Consider the following 24,343-nt stretch of genomic DNA (forward strand, 5'->3'; position numbering starts at 1 on the left):
GGGCATCCAACGTGATGCCCACGGCAGAGCAGCGCGGCCCAACAGCAGCAGGACACCTTGGATACACCATGGGAGACCCGACTTCGGGAATTTGGGGAGAGGCATATATGGCATCATAGAGTTTCTTAGTAAGTATACTAGAGAGGAAACTGTGCCTTGTAAGCCATGTCGTCGTGGGAGTTCATGAGAAGACCCCCCTTTTTGGCTTGGTCTTGGCACGACAATTGGATTCTTAAGCGGCAATTGGGATTTGCTTTCTTCACTGTGCATTAACACGTTTACGAGCTACAAGGAAGCCAAAATTCTTCCAGATCTGTGGTAGCTGTGCTCGGTGAAACAGCAGGCAGTGCGTGATTGCACCTGACGTTGCCATGCCACAGTCGAAGGACGCATGACTGAGCGGGTAATACGGCGCCGCGAAATTTGCAGCTGGCAAAACGAAGAAACAAAACGTACTTCAAACGAAGACAAGATACGACCACGGGGATGCGGCAGATACGGGCGCTTCTATGCGTCCTATCTTGTCATCGTGCACTTCTGTTTGACTCCATGTTTTCTTTTTTTCTTGTTAAACTAGTTGGCGGTCGGTGCACCATTTCACCACGAAGGCAACGTTTTAATAGGCACGCTCAAAAAACTTCCCAAATTCTTCAAGCAACTTATAATGGCAAAATTAACAAAATCAGAGCCTCTAATGAATCCCCCCCCCCCCCCCCCCCAATATTAACCTTGTTCGTAACTACAACCTTGGCCTGCAGAATAGCAGGCACAACCGTTCCCGCAAAAATACGCTTTACTTCCTTTTTCTTTAGCTTTAAAACAGCCTGTTTTTATTTTCTACTGATATAATTGCACACTATTCTTTGCATTTATTGTGGCACTTTGTTTAAATTTGCGGTCACTAAAACGTTTCAATCCAAGCCAATGATGAAACTAAGGCGAGCGCGATGTATAATGGCGGTCCATGACGACACAGACGGCCTTGATGTGAGCCGCATAGACGCTAGCGCCAGATTCCTCTCTAGTGTATATTGTAAGAAACTCTGATATGGCATCACACTGATGTCAATGTCAATAGGAAATCTGTCCTGAACTTCTTTTGAGCACGCAAATATTAAAACTGACTTAAAATATGTTATGCCAGACAGTTACAGGTTAAACTTCCTGAGGGGTATCGCCATTTACAAAGAAAGCTTTTTATGTAGTCACCTGTGCTTTGAAATTTTGTGCCAGCACTCTTTTAAGGGGCAGATTGAAGTTTTCACTATTCCCCACACTATAATATGGCACGGGCCCTGTGACACACTGGAAGGCAGCAGCGAAAATCTTTGGAATCGCTGATCAAACCTTGTGAAGCTTATCAGTGTTTTACATGCAAAATGATATAGCCATGGTCTTTAGTTCTTGCTTTAGGCGCTGACGCTGAGTAGAAGCGGGCAACTCAAGCGCACCTGAACCCTCAGGGAGTTCCGAGGGAATGCCAGGCATGATTTGCCGGTGATTCTCTCAACTTTAAAAGCTGCCATGCAGTTGAAGAGCCATTCAAAGAATGGTGCAACATCCCCACCATTTGCAAAACAGCTTTCCTTCATTTTATGCTGCTCTCCCTATGCAACTGCATTGTAGCTGTTTGTTCTTCATGTTATCATTAGAAAATATTGTTAAGTTTGACATGGAGCCCTAGAAGTTCTGGCAAAAAGTCAACACAACTGTTTTAATATTCAAATATTTTGGTTGTCACCACACCGTCACTTAATTGAGATTAAGTGTCCCAAGTCCAATGTGGGAAATTAACAGGTGAGTTTTACTCATTACATAAACAACTGAAGTGTGTGTTAAAATTGGCATGAGTATTATTTCAATCTCTCAGTTGGAAAAAGAAGGCCGATGAAATGTCTATTTTGAGAATACTTGACACAGTTCTGTCATTCTTAAGTATCATACTAATTTCCCCACCTGTAACTTCATCAAATTATTGCAGTGCACCTCAGCCACATCGCAGTACATTAGCATTTATTTGAATAATCACCAAGATCAAAAGCCTCATAGCAGCCACTGAGTAAAAAGGTTTGTGCGAATGATATGAAAAGAATGCTTCTATCATAAAAATACAAAACCTGCACCACGCAAAATTCTGTGCATAGGTGTCCTCGCAGTGTAGACCTTAAAAAAAAAAAAAGAATGCGTGATAAGAAACAATCAGCCCAATTTTTTTGCACAAGGGCTATGAATGGTCAGTTACCTAGATTGTAAAACGGTTAAACCTCGATGTAACGAAGTCAGTAAAATTCGTAATTCACTTCGTTACATTGAAATTTCAATGCATTGAAATTCACAGTTGTAATGAAGTGTTCATCGCGTGAAACGTTTCCTGCAAAAGAAAACGTGGCGCGCCAACACGGCTGGCACACTGTTTTTGTCGGAGCTTAATCGTCTGCGCGGGCATCGGTGTGAACAGCATGTGGCGTTTTCTGCACGCAAAAACACGCCCGCAAGCCACAGGCACGCTGACGCAGCCGCGGAGACCACCCGTGCGATGCAGGTAGCTCCAGCGACCGCTTCTAACGGCTCGCTGAAACGCAACTCGAGGGGCAAACGAGAGGGGCATCCAAGAAAAAAAAAGCGGATAACGTGGGCTAAAACGACACACGCGCCGCTTACGAAAGCACCCATCAAATATCCTTCGCGGTGGTAAGCCCAATCGTCCTTGGCGGGCCCAGCCAGCATCCCTGAGCGCGTCGAAGCTCCCGCCATACGGTTCGCGCCTCCCCTTTGGCGAAACTGGTCAGGCTCCTCCCACTGCCGCGCGCAGCCGTCACAGCCGGAAAATCTGCGCAGCGCGAGTCCCTTTCTGGCCGAGGCAGAGTGAAAAAAAAGCGCGCGCAAGGCTCATAACGATTCACAAATGCTTGCTGGAACGATGGAGCCCAACAAGCATGAGCGAACTCGAACGAAGGGCTAAGCGGCAGCATGCGGCGTCCCCGCCAGAGACTATTAGGCTTACCACCGCGCAGGATACTTGATGGGCGCTTTCGTAAGCGGCGCGTGTGCCGTTTTAGAGTGAAAATTTCGTCCACGTTATTGGCTTTTTTTCTCGCATGCTCACTAGTTTGCCCCTCAAATTGCGTTTCTTGTGAGCGGTTAGAAGCGGTCGCTGGAGCTACCCGCATCGCCCGGGTGGTGTCCACGGCTGCTGCAGTGCGCCTGTGGCTTGCGAGGCGCGTTTTTGCGTGCACAAAACGTTTCATGCGGTTCACGCTGATGCCGCATGGACGATTAAGCTCCGGCAGAAACAGTGCGCCAGCCGTGTATGCGCACCACGCAGTTTGTAGGCAAGGAGCTTGCTCACGGACTCCGTGGCTCGGATCATTGGGCGGCCCATGTGGCCGTCCGTGTTTTATTGAGACCCGATTTCGGCGCTTGCGTCTCCCAAAATCTACTCCTACAACTAAAATTTTGTGTTTAGTTCTCCATAAAACTTCGTAACATTGAAATTCCGGCAAACGGGACTTCGTTACACAGGGCGTGAAAATACATGGTGTGCATACACTTGAAGTTACGAAAAGTTCCGTGGTTCGTTACATTGAAGTTCATTACATCGAGGTTTAATTGTACTCTGCGGCCACAATATTGCTGAGGCCACAGACATGGCAGGTAACAAACTCAGTATGCTCGCACGAGCTTTGCAGCCACAGAAATTGCAGTGTGCCGAGTCGTAGTTGACAAAGAAAGACGCCAAAAAAGGCGTATACATGTGTGGGGGGGGGGGTGGAGGATGGGAAGAAGGGGCCATCAATAGTTGCTCACTGCAGGCACCAGCGGGTGCGTTACAACTGAAGGTAGAAAAACTATTCTCTGCCTAAACAGAAAATGCGTGAATGCATCTGACTACTCATTGTTCAGCAGCACGGCACTTTCCAAGCTCATTTACTTATTTTTAAGAGGTTCACAGCGCTGTAGAAAGCCGCAGCTTCTCACACTTGAATGCTCTCACAACTATGACTGCTCTAAAATTACAGCCAGCCTGCATTCAGAACTCCTCTACCAGAAATACTGCTTTGCAAAGAACAAACTATAAGCAGCAGTGTTTCACTGAGCATCACCTTTACGGCTTTCAAGCCACCGGTTTATTTGTACTGCAGAAACATAGCTTGCTCGAATGTTTCTTTTTTATATGTGCTTTCTAAGGAAGGTTTGCAATATCCATTTAAGGGTAGCTGTATAATGTGTTTACATCAAAAAAAAAAACAACAACCAGCCGGCGATATTCACGTCTTTGCTGCGGCGCTCACAGGATAGCAGCAGCCCATGCACTATCCCAAAGATGGGAAGCACGAACGCACCACCGTTTGCAAGCAAAATGCCCACGAACTGCTAGAGCACACTTTTCTGAGAAATGTCATCACATTTAAAAATACACTTTCTTTCGTGCCAGGAAATGCTCTACAATTCCCTCCTATCTTAACTGGACCTTTACAAACCGATAGCTAAGCTATTGATCGAGGTCTGCATTGTGATAATTGCTTAACTTTCTCTACCCCAGCACTGATTCATTACTTCAGGCACCCCACTGACTCCAGGCAGCTGCCAGGAGAAATGCACACAAGGCTTTTCTCACATTAGCACAGTGAATGGCAAAAAAGCCGGTGCCTCTCCAGCTAGTGCCACAGCTCTCACAGGAACGTTGTCAGCTTGTTCTATCCCACGGTTATTAACACAGTAAGCTTCTAGCCAGCAAAACAGGTTAGAATCTTGTACAAGAAAGGATACTAAAAAAAACTGAGCAAGCCTTGTCTCGCAGTACAAGAACTTGTGAACTTGTGCTTGGTTGCTGCAATGACGTTTCTGAGGAGGCATAAATAAATGCTACTTAGAAGACATTAAAGATGAATCTCTGTTCAATTTACATTGCCAATATTTAGTTCTTTCTATGACTATAATTTATGTTTCATCCAGCTGCCCCCTGCCACGAAGTTTTTAAGTGCAGACTCAGATTCCCCAGCACACATCGTGACCTTGTGTGAGATACACATCTTTCAAGGTGCATCGGCAATGCTATGAACTTCCCAAGCATGAAGCACCAGTGAGGTTGGACAGTGCCATTATCATCAAACAGTGCATACTCAATTGCATTCCAGACAATTTTTCTCGGCACCAAGGTTTTGGCAAGTACAATTTTATTCAACGAGTCAGAACCTACAGCTTTAGAGTGCACTCTCTAGTGCACTCATGGCGAGCGAGAACTAATTGCACGCCGGGTTTGCCCATGCTGTGCACAGGCTGCTAATTGATTGACTGTAGGGTTTAACGCGCCGATGCAATGCAGGCAATGAGGCGCGCCGCAGTGGAGGGCTTTTGATTAATTTTGACCACCTGGGGATCTTTAACTCTTTCGGGACCGCCGCAAAAAGTGATGAAAAAGGGAGGTCTCGGTACAAATTTTTTATTACATAAAGCAAAGGCACCATCCTGCCTTAGCATACACCAAAATGCAGCTAATTATATGTTCTTTGACATAGAATACCAAGTTTTCCTTCAACACTGACGACAGAACCATGAAAAAATCTGAAAGTAAGAACTTCGTAAAAAAACTAAAGAAAAAGATAGAAAAAAGCGCAAATATAAAAACATTAATAAAGAATAAAATTATTTCAGGATATACAAAATCCAACACAATGCTTTGTTTCTTTATCGCGAAAGTTTGATGCGGCTAGGTGTAACTCGTTTTTTGTTTTGTGTGTGATCTCTTTGGCACTAAGGCCTTGGCTACGTCGTCGCCCCGGTACACGCCTGGCTCTCGTCTCGGCGAAAACTTGACCAGTTTCTGCGCTGGTGGCAGGAGATCACTACCATAGGTAGTTAACACCCTAGCGAACAAATATAAACCAGCCAGAACATATTTCAAGCGCACAAACCTACTCTAGAGCCAATTGAAACTAAAACGAACACCCACCTTTGAGCGCGATTTGATGTTCCAGGCTGATCGACACCCGAAACCTCACTCGAGCTGAAATCCGATCTCTAAAGCCGCATTCCGACTCTTCACTGCCACTCTCATCGTTAAAATCCACAGTAGAAGGCAGAGATATGCGAGACGAGACGAGGCGGATTTCTTATCGCGCTTGCGCGAGTATGACGCCATGTTTGTTTACATTCGAAACCACTGCCCGTCAGAATAAAATATCTGATGCGTTGCCACCTGGCGATAAAAAAAGGAACTTCACAGAACAGAAAACTCCAGGTTTCAGACTATCTCCTAGATGTCGCTAGGTGTTAAATCGAGCGAAAATTTGTATTCTGCAGGCTCCCGAAACCATCGATCATATGTGATCGATCGCCTATGGAGCGGTCCCGAAAGAGTTAAGGTGCGCCGAAATCTCGTACACACGGGCGGTTTTGCTTTTCGCCTCCATCAGAAAAGCGGCCGCCGTGGCCGGGAATCGAACCAGGCAGCAAATGCATCGTGTCGCGTGTTGTCTTTTGGGATTCATGAGCTCTGGGTGGCATTTTTGTCATGCCAGTCCTCTTGAAGATGAGAGCTGTGCCCACATTTTTCACACACTTTTTTTTACTGCAGCATGCAGGTCGGCATGCCTTCGGTGAAGTTAACAATGTGCAAAGGCTACTTGTTTAAGCATCACTGCAGTTGTTGAGTACACAAATAACATAAACACATGATCGTTATGCAATAAACACCATAACAGAAAGATTTTGGGGGTCCTCACGTCCAATTGAACATCTTTGAATCTAGCAGCTTTTCAACAATGCACGCTGTCGTACGCTTTTTCAGAGCCCAGTTATTGATTCCAATCCCATTATCGCTGAATTCTGTTTCCTACAGGTTAGCCCTGTTAATTTATGGACGAGAAACCAACGAAAATCAACCCTTTTCTAGTACTAAAGCTCAGCTCTGTGGGGAAGGTGAAAGCACAGCTAATTTGTAGGGTATAGGAGTCGGGTGCAGCAATCCACTGCAAATAGCCTGGCCCAGTGAAATATAGCTCCACAAACCGTGATTTTGGTGAGAACAACGCACAGCATGGTCCATTTGTGGCCTGTGTACAGCATACGCAATCCTCGCATGCAACTAGCTTTCACTCGCCTTTAACCCACTTTCTACTGCACTGTTAAACTGTGGGAACAATGAACTTACCAATTTTCAAATGAGATTAGGTGTCCGAATCAGCCGCACGATATGCAGTCCAATGCGGCTGGTGGCACGTGGCTGGGGCCATGGCTGCTCCCGCTGCCCCCCGGGAAATGCCTGCACGGCTCCACACCAATCCCAGGACAATGGCGCCACCCTGAGAGGGTTGGAAAATTTTGGTCTATAGTCAGGGCATCTACCAAACAGATGCATCAAAATTTCCCTAGTTTTTCAAAATTTCAATCAGTGCTTTAGCAAATTGCCATAAGCAACACAAGTTCATTCATTTCTTCTAGGCAGTCTGAAAACGTCACCTGATGCTGTCATGCTCCAGTATGCTGAACAATCAAAACAATAGAGAAGGCATTACAATCGAATACCAAAATTTGAGTTGCCTAAAAAGTGCAATGATGCACCCAACTGTCATCAATGGCTACAGTTTTGACCATTTTGCTATCTATGTCGACAAGATGTGCCAGAGCTGTTCGCATCCGCTACAAGTCAAGACCGACATTTTCCGTTTCCTTGCGTTCTGTTTTCTGTACTGGTTGACAGTGTACGCAGCGTTTTTCCTTTGTTTTTGCGCTGTACTTTTGTTTTGAGGCATAGGTAACTTTCATTTCCCTCAAGTGTTTCAACACCTCTTGAGCTCCCCTTGTTATGGCAACGTGTTGCAATCAGCATGACCCCCTTTTCAAGAGGTGCTATTTTAATGGCTCAAGAAATTGGCAATTAGGCAGCTCTCCGAAGAGTCAACATCGACCGTTTGTGTATGGCAGCTACTGCGGGAGCGCCTTTTTAGGTGCAAACCCGGCCCAAAAGGTTTCCATGGGCCTTGCTAGAGCCGCCATGTCGAATTACAGAAAGGTGTTGCTTATTTCCTCACCAAACAGCGTAACCGCCTCTTGGCAGTTAGCGATGAACTGATACAGCTCAAAACAAGAGATATCACTCGACAGATGGGCTTCTCGCGAAGCTAGAAGTGCCACAGCTGGGTGCCTAGCCCCAGTGTTTGAAAAGTAAATGTGCTTTTCCATACTTCCACGGCCTCACATGAGTACTTGGGTGGCTGTTTTTTTTTTCTTTTTGGCGCAACAGAAAGTTATCCCTCCCATTACTTCTGTGGTTTTAATTTTTCTTTCTGGGTACGACGAAGTCACCCCTCTCGCTACAATCGTGGTCGCATTACAATTGAGTAAACATGGTACGTACTGGTCTTTGGCATTATTATTGGAAGGACACACTTTAAAATTAGCATACACTATGCTGTGTGTGCTTTCTTTTGACTTATATTGATCACAAGAGCGAGACTATAAGCAACAATAAAACTCAATTCTATTTCTGCCCCATCGTCAATGAGAGAAAAGCTTTTGAGGTATTAAATAATGACTAAGGACTGATTCAGGTACCCCTGCTTGACATGCTCAGGGGTGAGACAGCTTAATCAGATTTGGGAGCAGTTTTTGGAGCAGCAAAATCTCGATTTTGGAGCAGAAGAACCTTGATTTGGAGCAGAAGAACGACATTTATTATGTCACCTTATAGGGGCATAAAAATCACAATTTTGGCAACTCCGGGGAGAAAAGTGCAATTTTAATTGGTGTTGAACGTACATAACACTGAAACAGCATTTCAATAAAGTTTTTTCTATTCCACTACCCTTTCAGAAACCATTTTTAAATTCTGAGGCTCTATGCATAAGATAGCGTGGAGCGCCGTTGGAAATATCGAATTGAAAAACTAAGCAATTGCAAAGCATTTTTATTATCCTGTGAATGCAGAAATTATTATTTTTCTAATCCCAGACTGGGCTTTACGCACAGAACCACGGCAAAAGTTGCGCAAAGCGCAGTGACAGTCGTCGCACCCCACCAGCCCTCCCATTTCAATCCTCAATTTGCACGTTCACTACGATCGTAATTTGAGTAATGTTGGTACAATTAGCCCCCTCCCTCTTGGCATTAAATTTCACTTCAGATAGATGAACTATTATTACTAGCACGTAATAATAGCCTGTCCCGCTATCAGACACTGCGTGAACATTTTGCGGCGATGTAGCCTGCGCCGCCACTTCTGCAATGTCGATCGTCGCATTCCCGCCGCTCGCAAGCTCGCTGTCAAAGGCAGCAATAACTCAGCGTTTCATAGCACCGCAATAAGTCCAAAATTTCACTTCAAGCACGCACCGCACCTCACACTCAAGGCTGAAACTCGGCGAATTCGCGGGCACCACGTTTCTGATGAACTCCCGTCTTTCGAGTCACGCAACTTCCCGCAACAGACCAAACGACTAAGTGTAAACCCAGCCACCCTCATAACCAAAACCACGGTAGAAATCGGCGAAGAGCACACTGCTTAAACCATGAGCAACTGCTTCGCTTGGCGGCCATGTTTCCTAACCTTCTCCACACCAAGATGGCGGTGCCCCGTGATGTCGTTCCGAACATGGAGGAAAGAAAAGTTGTACGGTGCTCCGAAAATTGCCGTTTTTTCATCAACTTGGACAAGTCGTTTTTCGCCTCAGTACACAAAAGTATTTTTTCTACAGGACTTTGCAATGGTTTTGGATGGGAAGACTTTAAAATCTCACAGAATATAACATGTGCAATGCGACATTGTTACTTTCGAATAGACCATCTCGGGGAAAATTTATGCGGGTTTTTTATTACATTATCAATCGATTAAACCTTTACAAACAGCATCACATTTGGGGTGCTGGAAAATTATGCCGTCAGTAAGCATTTTTACCCACCGAAACTGACGGGAGCGTTAACATCCTTGGCTCTGAGACTGTTTTGGAGCAGTTTGACGCAATTTTTGCGTATTTCAAGCTTTTGGAGCAGCCCGGCACAGGAAAACACATTTGTATCAGAACTGCGCAATATGCGCAGCTGTCTCACCCCTGCATGCTGGTCACAAAATAAGTGGACACTAAATACTACACTGTGTAAGCACACACAAAGTAATTGGTACACGGGGGTTGCGGCCAAATCATCAGGGAGCACTGCCTTGCCGCCCCAATGTCTACCTAATGTAGACCATGCAGGAGCACAAGCCAGCATGGTCTACTTTAGGTTAACCTACCCGTCCGTACCGTAGATGCATTTTATTTGCCAAGGCTATGAGCAACGTTTGCCGCCTCATACCACCAAAAAGCTCCGAGAAAAGTCATGTGGTTACGTTACGCCGTCGAACTGATTGATAGCAGGGTTTAGCATGCTGAAGCTGCACATGGGCTATGAGGCGCGCAGCAGTGGAGGGCTCAAGATTAATTATGACCACCTGGGAAATTTTAACTTACGCTGAAATCTCGCTTATCGCCTCCATCAGAAAAGCAGCCACCCCGGCCAAGATCAAACCTGCGTATATGGGCCCAGCAGCGCAACACCTTAGCCACTGAGCCTAGCTGCGGGTGCGTTACGCTGTCAGTGTCTCAAGCTTGCAAATTCAGCAAATGCTGATAGCTACTAACCTATAGTGCAAATAAGCAAACTTTGACTGCTTCTGATTTACATGGTTTTTGTACAATTCGTGTTTTTGCAGCCTCCGTACACTATACCCCCCAACATATGTTCAATATGACGACAAGGCGATTAATGCCTCGCCAGAATCACCAGCCCACCAAGCCCGAAAGAATGAAATCGTCAATTCTTATGATTCCAGAAAGCAAACTCATGATTGTGAGTAGCACGTGGCTATGCTTAATTTAAAAACAGAACCCAGCATGTAAACTTTTGTCTGCACTCAACGTAAGCACTAAAGACATTTTAAATAGATGAAAAACAATTTGCTTTATTAATGAGCATGAATAAACAAAAGATGGCAAAGAAAGCATAACGGTTCATTTTCCTTCTTGAAAAACATATTTGGTCGCAATGAAATTCAAACCATATGCTTATGCCACAACAACCGCGCCTGTGCGCATAATGTAAGCACAGTGCTTACAGCATTTCGAGCAGTCACAGTATGCAGTCGACATATAGAAATGAAGCCTAAAGATGCCCGACTGCAGGTGTCACAAACAGTGCAGCTCAGTGGCATACGCAGGATGTGATTTCAAAGGGCTGGGTGCACTTGAACACAAAAAAAGCACAAGGAAAAAAATCTAATCAAGAGCTCAATTCAACTTCTAAATAACTTTGGGATCGAAAGGGTATACTCTGCATAACCTGCCATTGTTTTTATGTTGCATGAGTCACTGCAACATGGTTTATTAACTGACCACTGACACGGCACTCATTTAAATTCAGTGCATAGATTGCAAAAAAACATGTAAGGACTCTGTATTCCCTGCTTTCTTCAGGTTAGTTCCCTTCACTGTGTACTCGTAATGCCAGATTGTTAGAAGTGCTATTGCCGCAACTGCTGCTGCTATTCAGTGCTACTTTCAACTGCTTGTGTCTGCCCAGTTGTCGCAACTTTCGGTACAACAATGGTTATCAATGCTGAACTGGCGAAAAAAGTTGAAGAGCTCGAAGCGCATTTTGACGCAAAGCTGAACAATCTTGTGTCTAAGCGGGTTACAGGTGTGATATCTAAACTGCAAGAGGCAGGCATCGACGTTGGCCCGCTCCAGACTGATATCGCGAATATGGATGAAAGCCTCTCAATGATCAATGAAATCACTGAAAAAACGCTATACGGGCAGCGGGAACTTCTCGCGGCAAACAAAAATCTAAAGACCGAAAACAATGCGCTCAAGAAAAGAGTTGCCGACTTGGAACAATACACGCGATTGAATAACGTGGAGATCAGGGGGATTCCAAAAATGCACGGCGAGGATTGTAGCATGATTGTTGTTTCGATAGGCAACCAGGCCAAGCGCCCGATCTCAGCTTCTGATCTAGACATTGTTCATCGCGTACCGGCCAAAAAAAACGGATTTGTGAAGATGGCTCGTATAACCCGGCTGAATACGCAAAGTCTTGATTTCCCAGGAGAAAACCCAATGCCCATGTACATAAACGAACACCTGTCACCTGATAACAAACGATTGTTTGGAAGGCTGTGGCACCCAAAAAGGAGAAAAACTGGCGCTTTCTTTCGACTGAGAACTGCCACATCAAAGCCCGTCAATCCGAAGACAAGGTCTTCTACATCACGTCCAAGTCTGACCTAAGGATCTTTGCCTAGCTTCCTGCTTCTGGGCCTACTTAACAATTGGATTGCTTCATAATGACATCCTACCTTTCACCCTCCGAACTTGCTTAATATTTCTCGGTTCCCTGCAGATCACTCATTCATGTTAATGCCCGAAGCCTGCGCAAGCATGCTGATGATATCGCCAACCTTCTGTCGTCCATAAAACACCACTTTTCGGTAATCTGCATCAGTGAAACATGGTTAGCATCAAACGATAGAGACTTGTACGGTTTTCCCTCGTATTCTTCTGAATATTGTCATCGAGGCAATAGCAACCATGGCGGCGCAGCCACATTTGTTTCGTCATCACTCCAGTACCGCAGGCGTTTTGACCTGGAAATTAAGCAAGCCAACCGAAAGTCTGTTTGGATTGAATTCGATGAACAGATATTCTTACAGGAGAGAAAAAACTTAGTCATCGGATGCATTTACCAATCGCCGTCATCTTCGATTAACGAGTTTTGCCTAGCTTTAAGCGATACATTGCATGCACTATCATTAGAACGCAAAAATGCAATCATCTCGGGAGACATAAACATTACCCATTAAAAAATAACAGCCCTTGCAATGAGTATACAAACTGTCTCAATGGTCATGGGTTTGAATGCATCATGGCCATTCCAACCCGCTGTGTCAATAACGGACAGGGTACGCTCATAGACCACGCATTATCGAACTTGTTAACTCCCCCCAGTGCTGGCATACTCGAAGTTACCCTGTTTTTGTCCGAATCAATTCCTGTCATTAAAGATAACATGCAGTTAACAAAGAGCAAGGTAGATATCTATTTTTGTTGAACTCATCTGTACTTCAAATTGGGCGGCAGTAACTTCCACACAGAACTCAGATGATGCATTTAATACTTTTTCTGATAATATTGCTCGTGCACTAGGGTCAGCAACTGTCACTACGCGCCGAGATAGATCATCTGGTCCTCAGAACGACTGGATGACAAACAGCCTTCTTAGATGCATGCGGAAAAAAGAAAACATGTAAACAAACACAAAAAAACACCCGTATAACTTAAACACTTAAAAAAACGTTACAAACTGTACTGAAACGTCTTAAGAGCACTACTTACGGAAGCCAAAAGGAAGTACTTTGAAAATGCAATCGACCGTGCTGGAAACAATGTTAAACGACAATGGCAAGTTATAAATACCTTCTTGGGCTGAAATCGCTCCAACGCTCCAGTAACCACAGTTAATACTGAAAATGTCAGTTAAAATGATCCACAGGACATAGCAAACGTCTTTGCAGATGCTTTTGCGTTCAAGCAAGCTCATCCTGATGAAATGTTCCAGTCCAATAACCCCCGCCTTTTTCACAGTTTTTTCTTTTTCCTACAACGCCCGAGGAAGTTTGTGCTGTCATACGCACCCTGAAGAACACTGGCCCCGGCCTTGACAACTTCCACTCTTGCCATATCAAACTTATCGCACAATATGTTTCGGGTGTTTTTTCGTACATCGTTAAGCTTATCTTCAAAACAGGGCTATTTCCGACTGCTTTGAAGAAAGCTAAACTAGTTCCTATTTTCAAGAAAGGTGATAAGTGCCGTGCCTTTATGGCCCAATTGCCATTTTGTCATTTTTTAGTACAATAATAGAACAGCTCTTTGTTGAACGATTATTGAAGTACTTAAACAAATTTAATATCCTGTCACTGTATCAGTTTGGTTACAGGGCTGGTTACTCAACAGACCTCGCCCTAATTTCCTTAACCGATAAAATCAAAGCAGCAGTAAATAGGGGAGAATTTTTTGCCGCATTGTTTATTGACTTTTCAAAGGCGTTTGATTCTATTAACCATAAGATATTGTTTAGCAAACTGAACTCGATCGGTATAACCGGCCCTACCCTCAATTTAATCCAAAGTTACCTGCTTAATAGAGAACACATCGTGTGTGTGTCAACTTGTTACTCTCGGACTAAGATAACAAATATTGGTTGCCCCACAGGGGTCAATTCTTGGCCCATTATTGTTTCTAATTTAATTAATGATCTTCCTGTCTCAATTATTCTAACAGCATACTTTACGCTGATGACACAATTTTTACATCGGGTAAGTGCCTTGGTTCATTAGTAGATAAACTTAACACAGATGCATCTAATTTAGTGACATGGTGTAAAAATAACTTGCTGAGTATTAATGCTGCCAAATCAAACTTCATGATCTTCACGTCACATCAAAGGACTGTTGCTGGATGTCCTTGCATTACCCTTGATTCTAGTCTACTCTTTCCATGCGACAGCGTGACATTTCTTGGCGTAGAACTTGACCAGAACTTAAAATTCAATAACCATATCGCATCAATAGTAAGAAAAACAGCTTACGGTATTAGAGTGCTCTATAAAGTTCGTTTCTTTTTTAGTGAACGCATCCTTATCTCACTTTACTACGCATTCTTACACAGTCGAATAGCATACGGCATATCATCTTGGGGAAATACATACAAAACTCATTTATCTCCACTACAACATATTCCAAATCAAGCTATTCGATGTATAACCTTTAGCCACTTCCAATCGAATGCCGTTTCTTTGCTTCGTGCTCCTAATATTGCCACGAAGCCAAGGACGATGCAGTTGTCTTGAAGGACAAACAAGTTTATTGGAGCGAACTTGTGCTCCCCTAACAACTCAAAAGAATACAGAGGCGGCGAAGCAGCGGTCAACAAAGTGACTTGCACAGGTGAGTGTCGTCGAATCGAACGCCGCGGCGTCTGCTCTGCAGGCTTTTATCTTTCGGTGCAAGTGTTTCTGGAACCGTCGATTCACGTCCAGAACATTGTAGATCACAGAAGATTATTCCGGGCTAGTGACATTTGGGCGAAACAATCTGCTTATCTGAATGTTATAGCCCGTGCGGCATAAAAGTAACAAATGTAAGACGCGCTTCGTTTGGAACGCAGATAACACAGCCGGGCGTGGCCCGGCAGTAAAAACAAACAATAAATAAACGAACCCATACATGGTTCGCGGCATTACCCCCCTCTAAGAGTGCATCGACCCAATGCTAAAATAAAAGACAGTCCGAACGAACAACAAAAAATGTTCGTCATCTTGCATAGTAAGGTTTCAAGCGAACCACGTGGACGACTTCGAGCCGCGTGCGTCGTCGTGATGTTCCAGAATCACCATCGGGGATCACCTCGTAGGTAAGTTGGCCGACATGTCGTAGAATCTGGTAGGGTCCGAAATAGCGTCGCAGAAGCTTCTCACTCAGTCCGCGTCGACGGATGGGAGTCCAAACCCACACACGATCCCCAGGGTGGTACTCGGCGTCTCGGCGTCGGAGGTTGTAGCGCCCGGCATCCACCGGCTGATGGTCCGTTGTACGAACTTGAGTCAGCTGGCGGGCCTCCTCCGCACGCTGAAGGTATCCTTGGACACCGGCGTTGAGGTAGTCGTCTTCTACGTGCGGAAGCATGGCGTCGAGCATCGTAGTCGGCTGTCTTCCGTAGACAAGCTCGAACAGCGTCATCTGTGTAGTTTCCTGGATAGCCGTGTTGTACACAAAGGTGACATACGGTAGCACATCGTCCCAAGTCTTATGCTCAACGTCGACGTACATTGACAGCATATCCGCGATTGCCTTGTTCAGGCGTTCCGTTAGTCCGTTCGTTTGGGGGTGGTACGCCGTCGTTTTTCGGTGATCCGTGTTGCTGTAGCGTAATATCCCTTGCATCAGCTTCACAGTAAAGGCCGTTCCGCCGTCCGTGATTAGGACTTCCGGGGCTTCATGTCGCAGCACAACTTGGCTTATGAAGAACTTTGCGACTTCTTGTGCAGTCCCCCTCGGAAGAGCGGCGGACTCTGCGTAGCGCGTCATGTAGTCTGTCGCTACAACAATCCACTTGTTCTCAGACCGGGATGTAGGGAACGGGCCCAGAAGGTCCATTCCAATCTGTTGGAAGGGCCTAGATTGGACGCCGATCGGCTGCAGAAGTCCGGTGGGTCAAGTCAGTGGCGTTTTTCGTCGCTGGCAGTCACGGCAGCTCCGGACATAGTGAGTGACGTCGGGTGCAAGGCGTGGCCAGTAGTACTCCATATTGATTTTCCCAATTGTGCGAGCTGTGCCGAGATGTCCGGAAGACGGGTCGTCGTGGCATGCTTCCAAAATTTCGTGACGAAGATCTGCCGGGATGACAAGAAGATAACTCGCTCTCGTTCCGGGGCTGAAATTCTTCACAAGGATGGAGTTTTTCAGGCTGAATGCAGGTAAGTTGCGTTTGAATGCCCTGGGCACAGCGACGTTGCATCCTTGGAGGTAGTCGATCATGACGCGTAGATCGGGGTCGGTACGCTGCTGGGCAGCCAGGTTGCTCTCAGTCACTACTCCAAAGAACGCGCTGTCTTCATCGGAGTCTTGTGGTGGTGGGTCGACGGGGGCACGGGACAGGCAGTTGGCGTCGGAGCATTTCCTCTCGGATTTATAGACACTGTAACGTCGAATTCTTGCAGGCGCAAGCTTCACCTACCAAGACGGCCAGAGGGGTCCTTCAAATTGGCGAGCCAACACAGCACAGCGCACGGTGGTCTGTCACAACCTTGAATGGTCTTCCATACACGTATGGGCGAAATTTTGATACGGCCCATATAATCGCGAGGCACTCTTTCTCAGAGGCTGAGTAGTTTCTTTCTTCCTTGGACAGACAACGGCTGGCATAGGCGATTACTTTATTGGAGCGAACTTGAGCTGGAGCGAACTTGTGCTCCCCTAACAACTCAAAAGAATACAGAGGCGGCGAAGCAGCGGTCAACAAAGGGACTTGCACAGGCGGGTGTCGTCGAATCGAATGCCGCGGCGTCTGCTCTGCAGGCTTTTATCTTTCGGCGCAAGTGTTTCTGGAACCATCGATTCACATCCAGAAGATTATAGATCACAGACGATTATTCCGGGCTAGTGACGTTAGGGCGAAACAGTCTGCTTATCTGAATGCGGCATAAAAGTAAAGAATGTAAGACGCGCTTCGTTTGGAACACAGATAACACAGCCAGGCGTGGCCCGGCAGTAAAAACAAACAATAAATAAACGAACCCATACATGGTTCGCCGTACATGTACATGTACATGTACTGCGGCCGTACATGTACTGTGGCAGAATTCCGTCCCACAAGGTCTTTGCCGTACGGGTACGATTTCGAGCCCCCGTTTGAAATTTCGCGCCATATTAACGATGCATGCTTCCTGGGAGGTGCTGCCACCTCCTGGGACTTACAAGTAGTGTTTGAAATTTGACTGTGCTACCTTCTTGCGGTGAAAAACAGAACTCTCTGGCTTCGGCACGTTACGACGTCTGTACGTGTCAACGCGTTTCGTGGTTTCAGTTTCGCCACATGATCGCATCGGAGGCGCGCGAAACTTGATCGGCGCTCGCTATATCAGGGGCGGCGGAAGTTGATTTCGATCTATATTGGCGCAGCTCTTATCTTCTTTATTACCCACGCTCGCTAGGCATTCTTGCCCTCCTTGCTTGGAACTGAAGTACCCTAATCGAAGACTCCGTTGCGGGGGCGCCGGAAGTTGATTTCTATCTATATTGGCGCTGCTATTAGCTTGTTTATCACCGGCGCGCATGAGTTATTCTCGCTCTCCTCGTTTACTGGGTTGCCTTCGAGTTCTTCAGATGCACAACAAAGCGGCGATATGGGCAAACGAACTGCCCGCTCTGATGACACCGACCGCGATGACTCTTCTGACTCTGAGTTTGCTCCTTTCCCAGAGTCTGAATCAGAAAACGGTCTTTCTTCGGAAGAAGACAGCTCATTTTCGGACATGCGCTTTATGCGTGCAGACTGCGATAAGGCACTGTGCGTAGACCAGTGTTTCAAGGAATACCACACTCTGAAATACTATTGAACATTTTTCAGTTCTAAGTGATGGTGACCCCAAAATACTGTTCTGATAATTTTTTACCATTTAATCCTGACTTTAGACATTTTGTGCATTCCAAATCCGCAATAAACTAATTTGACCACCAGGGAAAGTTTTTTTCGAAAAAATTCGACCCTCAAAGGGTTAATGGGAACCTCCCCCTTCAGGTAATTAGTACTGACTAATTTCCTCGTGGTAACTCCACTCGATTTTCTTTAAACATGAACTATTTATTGCCAAAAGTAACAACGAACTACGGAGAGCTTTCAACTAATTTTTCGGCTATACACTTCTGGAATACGTTGCCGCTCTCTATTAAAACATGCCGTACGGTGAATACATTTAAAAATAATTTGCGGGCGTTCTTATCCCAACCTGAATAATGCGACTTGGTTGTACAATGTTTAGTTTTGTTTCTTTATTCCGTGCATTTCTAATATCATTCGTGCTTATGACAGTGATGCTACCGGCTTAGGCTGCTTTGGAGCAGCTTTTGGAGCAGGCAAAAATGCGTTTCGGAGCAGCAAATCCAGCTTTCAGAGCAGCTGTTGATCGAAGCAATTTTGAGACACGTATCGCATTCATGATAGATAATCGCTAAAAGCACGCCCTTCAACGATAATAAATAATTAAAAGAACCCAGAACATGGACATTTTGTCCCCATTTTCATCAGTCTCCTGAAGAATGTCTGCATCGAACGTTGTGCAGCAGCCTCACAACAAAAATTAAAAAAAAAAATACAAGCTCTCATTTTTACACATAGCAGATTTACTATGAACAAACTAAAAATTGCTCGTCCCAACGAACATGTTATGTAAAATCGAGCACTATTGGAAGGCTATTGTGAGAGCACTGACCGATAACATTAGTGGGGCCACGGTTTTGGCTGCATAATTGAACATCACGCTCCTCCCCGTGTTGCACATGCATCACTATTTAGCAGCTTCAGCGCTGCCACCGTAAGGGTCTAAAACGACAAGCCACCGATAGCAGCGCTATTGTTTACAAAGGCAGCGGGCAGCCATTTCTGGCAACCAACATGCAGCACTAGGCTGAATCTTGCCCCTTCACAACACGTTTGCCGCAAACAACCAAAACGCCTTCGTTAATGACAAGGTAGCCTGGCCATTAGTCCCCCCCACCACCCTACCCAGAGACTATGTTAATTCCCTGCGAGGTCAATGCGCACATTACACCTTCAATTTCCACGTACGGGAATTATATGCCTCTATGAAGTGTACGCGAAATCTAAGATGGGTGTCGTCATGTGTGTGCTGTACTTGTAAGCTCAGAAATAACGTCAGGCGTCGTGAAATTACCGTACTCGCTCGCCGGCGCGCGGCCAGAACTATGTCATTGTTTCCTGCCCTCACATACTATTTTCTCCCCCTGCACTTTGTAAATTCACATCTGTTTACAGTAAAATCTCGATGATACGAATCTCGCGGCGCCGCGAAAGATATTCGTGTCATCTGAAATTCGTGTGAAGAACACAGACGAAAAAATTACGCACTAAAACAAGTTTTCGATTATTTTTTCGCTTACTTTCGCATGACGAAATCCGTGACGTTTTTCTGCTTTTTTTTTAACCTCCATGTCGCCGAGCGGTCCTTTCTGGACTTTCATATCCTCACTCACGGTGCCCAAGCTCACTCACTGCAGGAGCGTTTTTGCACACGATTTGTGCACGTGGGTGCTGTGCACACGATATTTTCACGCCCGCGTCGGCGATTTGGCGCCTGCGGTCAGAAAATTACGCACGACGAGCGTGGCAGTGGGAGGAGGCGGACGACTTGCACCAATGGGAAGGCATGCGCCTCATGGCGGCAGTTACGAAGCGCTCGAGACAGCCGGCTGGCTCTGCAGGAGATGTTTAGGCTCAGCACCCCGACAGATATTTCATGGGCGTTTTCACTGGTGGTGCGGATGATGTTTTATAACGCCGTTTTCACTCACATTATTAACTCATTTACTGCACAAGAAACTTATTGTGTGCTGTGAGCGGCATCTTAAAGAGCGGTTAGAAGCGGTCTCTTGAGCGTCCCGCCCGACTTCGCGACCGAAACTGCTGCCATGTTGCCGCGGCCGGCCGCGCCCCGCGCAGCGTGCGGGTGGTTTCGTGGCGGCGTCAGTGTGCCTGTGGAGCGTGCGGCGCATTTTCACAAGCAGAAAACAGCTTGGCCGCTCCTGGAGAAAGAGCGACAAAGAGGGCAGAGAGCCCGTACATCGCCGTAGCTTGCTGGCTCGGCAGTCGGGTGTCTCGCCGGCTTGTTATCATCCGCCTGGCACCGCAGGTCCGTTCGTAAGAGCCGAAATTTTTCCCATTTCAAACAGTGCAATTTCGCCAGGACTTATCAGAAATTCATATCATCCCGAAATTCGTATCACCCAGATTTCCCTGTAACTACAACTCCTGCATCCTCATCTCTTGCCTACTTTTCTTCCAGCACAACTCCGCAGGCACCCGGTCGACGCGTACGCTGTCGGGGTGCGTTGGCGAGCGAGTAAGGCAATTTCATGACGCCTGATGTTGTTGCCGAGCTTCACGAGTACGGCACGCATATCGCAGCCCGAATACCGCGAGGCGGATGGTCGCCACTGCGACAGCCTGTCTCGCAAGCCCAATAGGTGCAAAGCGCACTGCACGGAATTAACAGTCTGGAGTAGGGTGGGAGATTTTACAACGCTTACGAGGAGCCAGCCGCAAACTGCATCATCACCGTTATCACAACAAGGGCCAGTTTGCCTTGGCTTGGCTCGGATTGCGTCCTGAAAACAGGTTCACCGCGATGTCGCTTTCAATGGGAACCTCAAGTAGTTAGTTTCGCTTTTGAAAGTCGGCGTACACCCTTGGGCGCAGGTTGGGCGGAGAATCGCCAAATTTTGAGGAAATGTAGCACGATGTAGCAGCCAGAGCACTTGGGCGCAGTTTGGCACAGCGGTAGCATCACTGCCATAATGTTCTTGCCCATACACCGCTTTTTATCTTGCTGATATTAGTTTTTTCTTTTTTGCCCTTGCATTGCTACTATGTTTCTTGCTTATTATGTTCTTTCATATTTAACGTTCCTTGTCTCGGTGATATTTGTTTTTTCTTTTTTTTCATGGATTGCTAAAACGTTTCTTGCTGATCATGTTCTTGCATATACACCGTAATTTATCTTGCTGATATTATTTCGCAATTCGTTTATTGATATATTTGTGCTTATAACGTGTGTTTCCATCTGTCTATGAATAACAGGAGGTCCCCCCTACAGTCTCTGACTCTGGGACCTCCTTCTGAAATCTTGTATTGTACACATTCTTATTGTAACCCAAAATAAAATAAATTCAAATTCAAAAAAAGGTAGTGCACTCATTCCACCTTCCTTTATGCATGAGTAGTTGTTCAGCTTAACTAGCTCACATTCACTTGAAGCATGCAGGCTATGGTGCCAGAAGTGTCTGCTAAGAGCACCATCACTCCACTGGCCCAGCATCCCACATGCAATGCATAATGCTCAGAGCCACGGTAATACAGAAGGGATAGGTATACAGGGGTTATCGCTTCCAATATGCATGCGTACTTGATATGCTCCGGTAAGTTACAACTGGTGCAGCTACACAGCCCTGATGCAGTTTGGCCACAGCTCCAGCGTCCCAATTACTTCTTGCGGCTGCGGTACGGCACCTGCAGAACCCTGTGCTTGCTCACATTGCTCGCATTATGACAGAATAGCTGCCCAGCCTCAAGCAGACGTTGAAGGAATCTTCACCTCCAAACCTGGTTTGCACAGGCACTACATCATGTGCATGAAAATATCATAAAACAAGAATTCCCTTCCACCACATTGAAAGGGCAACATTCAACATAATTACAATGTCAAACATGCAGAGAGTCCTACCACTGAAAGGGCTACATACTACTATTATTCCTGTGGTAATGCAAGAACAAACTCCCACAAGTATGGTGGGCACCAATTCGTGCTGCAAAGGCCTTACAGCCCCCAAACGCATGCTTAGAGGCCCAGTTCTATTTCTGAGTTCCCATATGGGTCACAAAAATGCAGTACCTACCTGTATTGCTTTTCATCTTGCCACACATCTCCCACCTCCTGAAGCTCCAGCCACTTTTAAATGAAGAGGTTGCAAAGAAAAGTTACATAAGCATAAGTACCGTTACCAGCCAAGTTAAAAGCTCACAGTACTCTACGCCTTCGGAGAAGTAAGCACACACACTCAATGACTGTTTTGTTATCAAGACAGCTACGATAAGCGACCTAACTACAGAACTGATGAATGGTGCTTAAAACCAATGCTAAATGCTTGAGGCTTGAAGAGATCAAGCGACGTAAGCGTAGATAGCGTTTACAGCAATGTGAAATATATACCCAGCCGAGGTGCTTGTGAACTACAAACTGGTTAAAGGAAAACAAATAATTTCCAAAGAAATAGAACCCGAAAAACCACTAGGAAAGGTTTTCAGCCAGCAACCAGACGAAAAGAAAATGGGAAGAAAATTGCAAAGCTGAGATTTTCAAACTATTCCCGTGTTTCCTTTTTTCTAAAGGGAAGTTTTACCTCCGATAAGTTGAGCAGTCGCACATTGTATTTTGCCTTGTTCAAAGTGGCACAGCTATCGAAATGTGCGGTGAAACCGCCGAGCCGCATCTATAAACAGAGCTCGTGCGATAAAAACCGGTATACGGTACAAAACACCTCGATTCCTCACGATGTCATCAAGAGCACCGGCGATCATATCAAACTTCTGAACGCCTTCGCCCTCATTCACACAGCCGGCACCTTCACCGCTGCGCCCACCGCCTGTCCGTCAGCAACGCTAGACATATCAAGCAGCGTCAGCGTCAGTAAATTGCATTTAGCTAGCACCTACCATACCGTGAGACTGAAGCGGAAGCGGGAAATCAACCCATAACACGTTTTTGGCACCGAATCTTAGTGGCGCAAGAAAGGGCCCAGCAAAAATCAACTTACCGAACTTCTTTGTCCGGGCACAGGAAAACGTCGCCGTTAGTCGATCGTTTGCAGCAGCATTTCAGCTTATCCTTAAGCTCACGTGTTTCCAAAGTGGTAAGCAGGCTTAATGCACAAAGTGGGAACACACGTTACGACGTTATTTCGCACATAAAACATGAACTACAACACGAACAACGCGCTGTCGCCGCCAGCCACGCCGTCAACAGTGGTCCATGGGCCCGGGGGCTAGGGGCAGCGTTGCCAGATTGAAAATACCCATCGACACCATCTCCTGGCCCAAATTTCACCAGATTTCACCAGCACTAAATACAGCCACTGTTACATTGTTTTGGATCCTTCACGTCTTCTGTGCATGCAATTCTCAAAAACACAGCCTTTTGATATGGCGTTTTGGTTGCTTATGGCAATCCATCCAGCCTACCCAGGGGGTGATTTGATCATCTCATAATTAAAAATCGAAGAGTGTTACTCAGTTACCTATATTATTAAATTGGCAAAGTAGTTTCAAAAGAAGTGAAATATTACTAAGTATTCATATGCATCGCAGTACCTGTCTAAGGAACCCTTATTCCATGTTCTATGGGCACGCTCGCGCAGAGCAGGTTACTGCGCATCCAATTTAGTTGTCGCTATGCTTTTTCACCTATATTGAAACACAAGACCTGGTACAACGTAAATTTCTCTTTAGTTAGTATGTGAGGATTTAACATTGCACTATTTTTTTTTATAATAAACATGCCATACAAAACTTATGTAGCTGTAACCATTTAGAGAGGGAACTTTAGGACGCTTTTGGGTACACGCCCTCCATTAAAAAAATCGGAGGTTGTGGTTCATTGTGCTGTATTTGATATACAAAATGCACCATTTGAGCTTTCGTTACTTTCAAGCAGTATAGTGAAAACCCAATATTCTTATCAAGCACATTAGAACACGCATGCTCAGACAGTCCAGCGGCTTTTGGTGTTTATATGCTGAAAAAGCTTTCATTCAATAAATAAAACAGTCTAGTTCGAAGAAACAACACGCTTTTTTCACCAGTTTTCACCAGATATTGTCTGGTGTAGCCGTATTGGTACCTCAACACCAGTAGCCCCCAAATTTCACCAAATTTTCACAATCTGGTGCCGTGTTTCACCATCTGGCAACGCTGGCTAGGGGCCAGGGCAGGCCAGGGTGTCCCTATTCGCACGTCAC

General features: G+C 45.7%; 1 long non-coding RNA gene across 8 annotated transcripts in view; it reads right to left on the reverse strand.

The window, feature by feature from the left end:
• Nucleotides 1-23,867, reverse strand: part of LOC144138694 (uncharacterized) — a 57,917-nt gene extending 34,050 nt beyond the window's left edge. For 2 of the 8 annotated variants that reach the window (XR_013315939.1, XR_013315938.1), the window contains exons 1-4: nucleotides 23,144-23,862; nucleotides 22,226-22,278; nucleotides 10,449-10,506; nucleotides 7,154-7,304 (exon numbers count right to left, since the gene is read on the reverse strand). This is a non-coding gene — a long non-coding RNA (uncharacterized LOC144138694). Of the gene's footprint in view, nucleotides 1-7,153; nucleotides 7,305-10,448; nucleotides 10,507-21,735; nucleotides 21,840-22,225; nucleotides 22,279-23,143 lie in introns of all 8 variants that reach the window. The other 6 variants (XR_013315943.1, XR_013315944.1, XR_013315937.1 and 3 more) reach the window with 6 other exon arrangements.
• Between the last annotated feature and the right edge of the window lie 476 nt (nucleotides 23,868-24,343).

This window comes from Haemaphysalis longicornis, unplaced genomic scaffold (genome assembly GCF_048455015.1).
Source record: "Haemaphysalis longicornis isolate Haplotype H1 unplaced genomic scaffold, Haemaphysalis longicornis Haplotype H1 scaffold_5, whole genome shotgun sequence".
NCBI lineage: Eukaryota > Metazoa > Arthropoda > Arachnida > Ixodida > Ixodidae > Haemaphysalis > Haemaphysalis longicornis.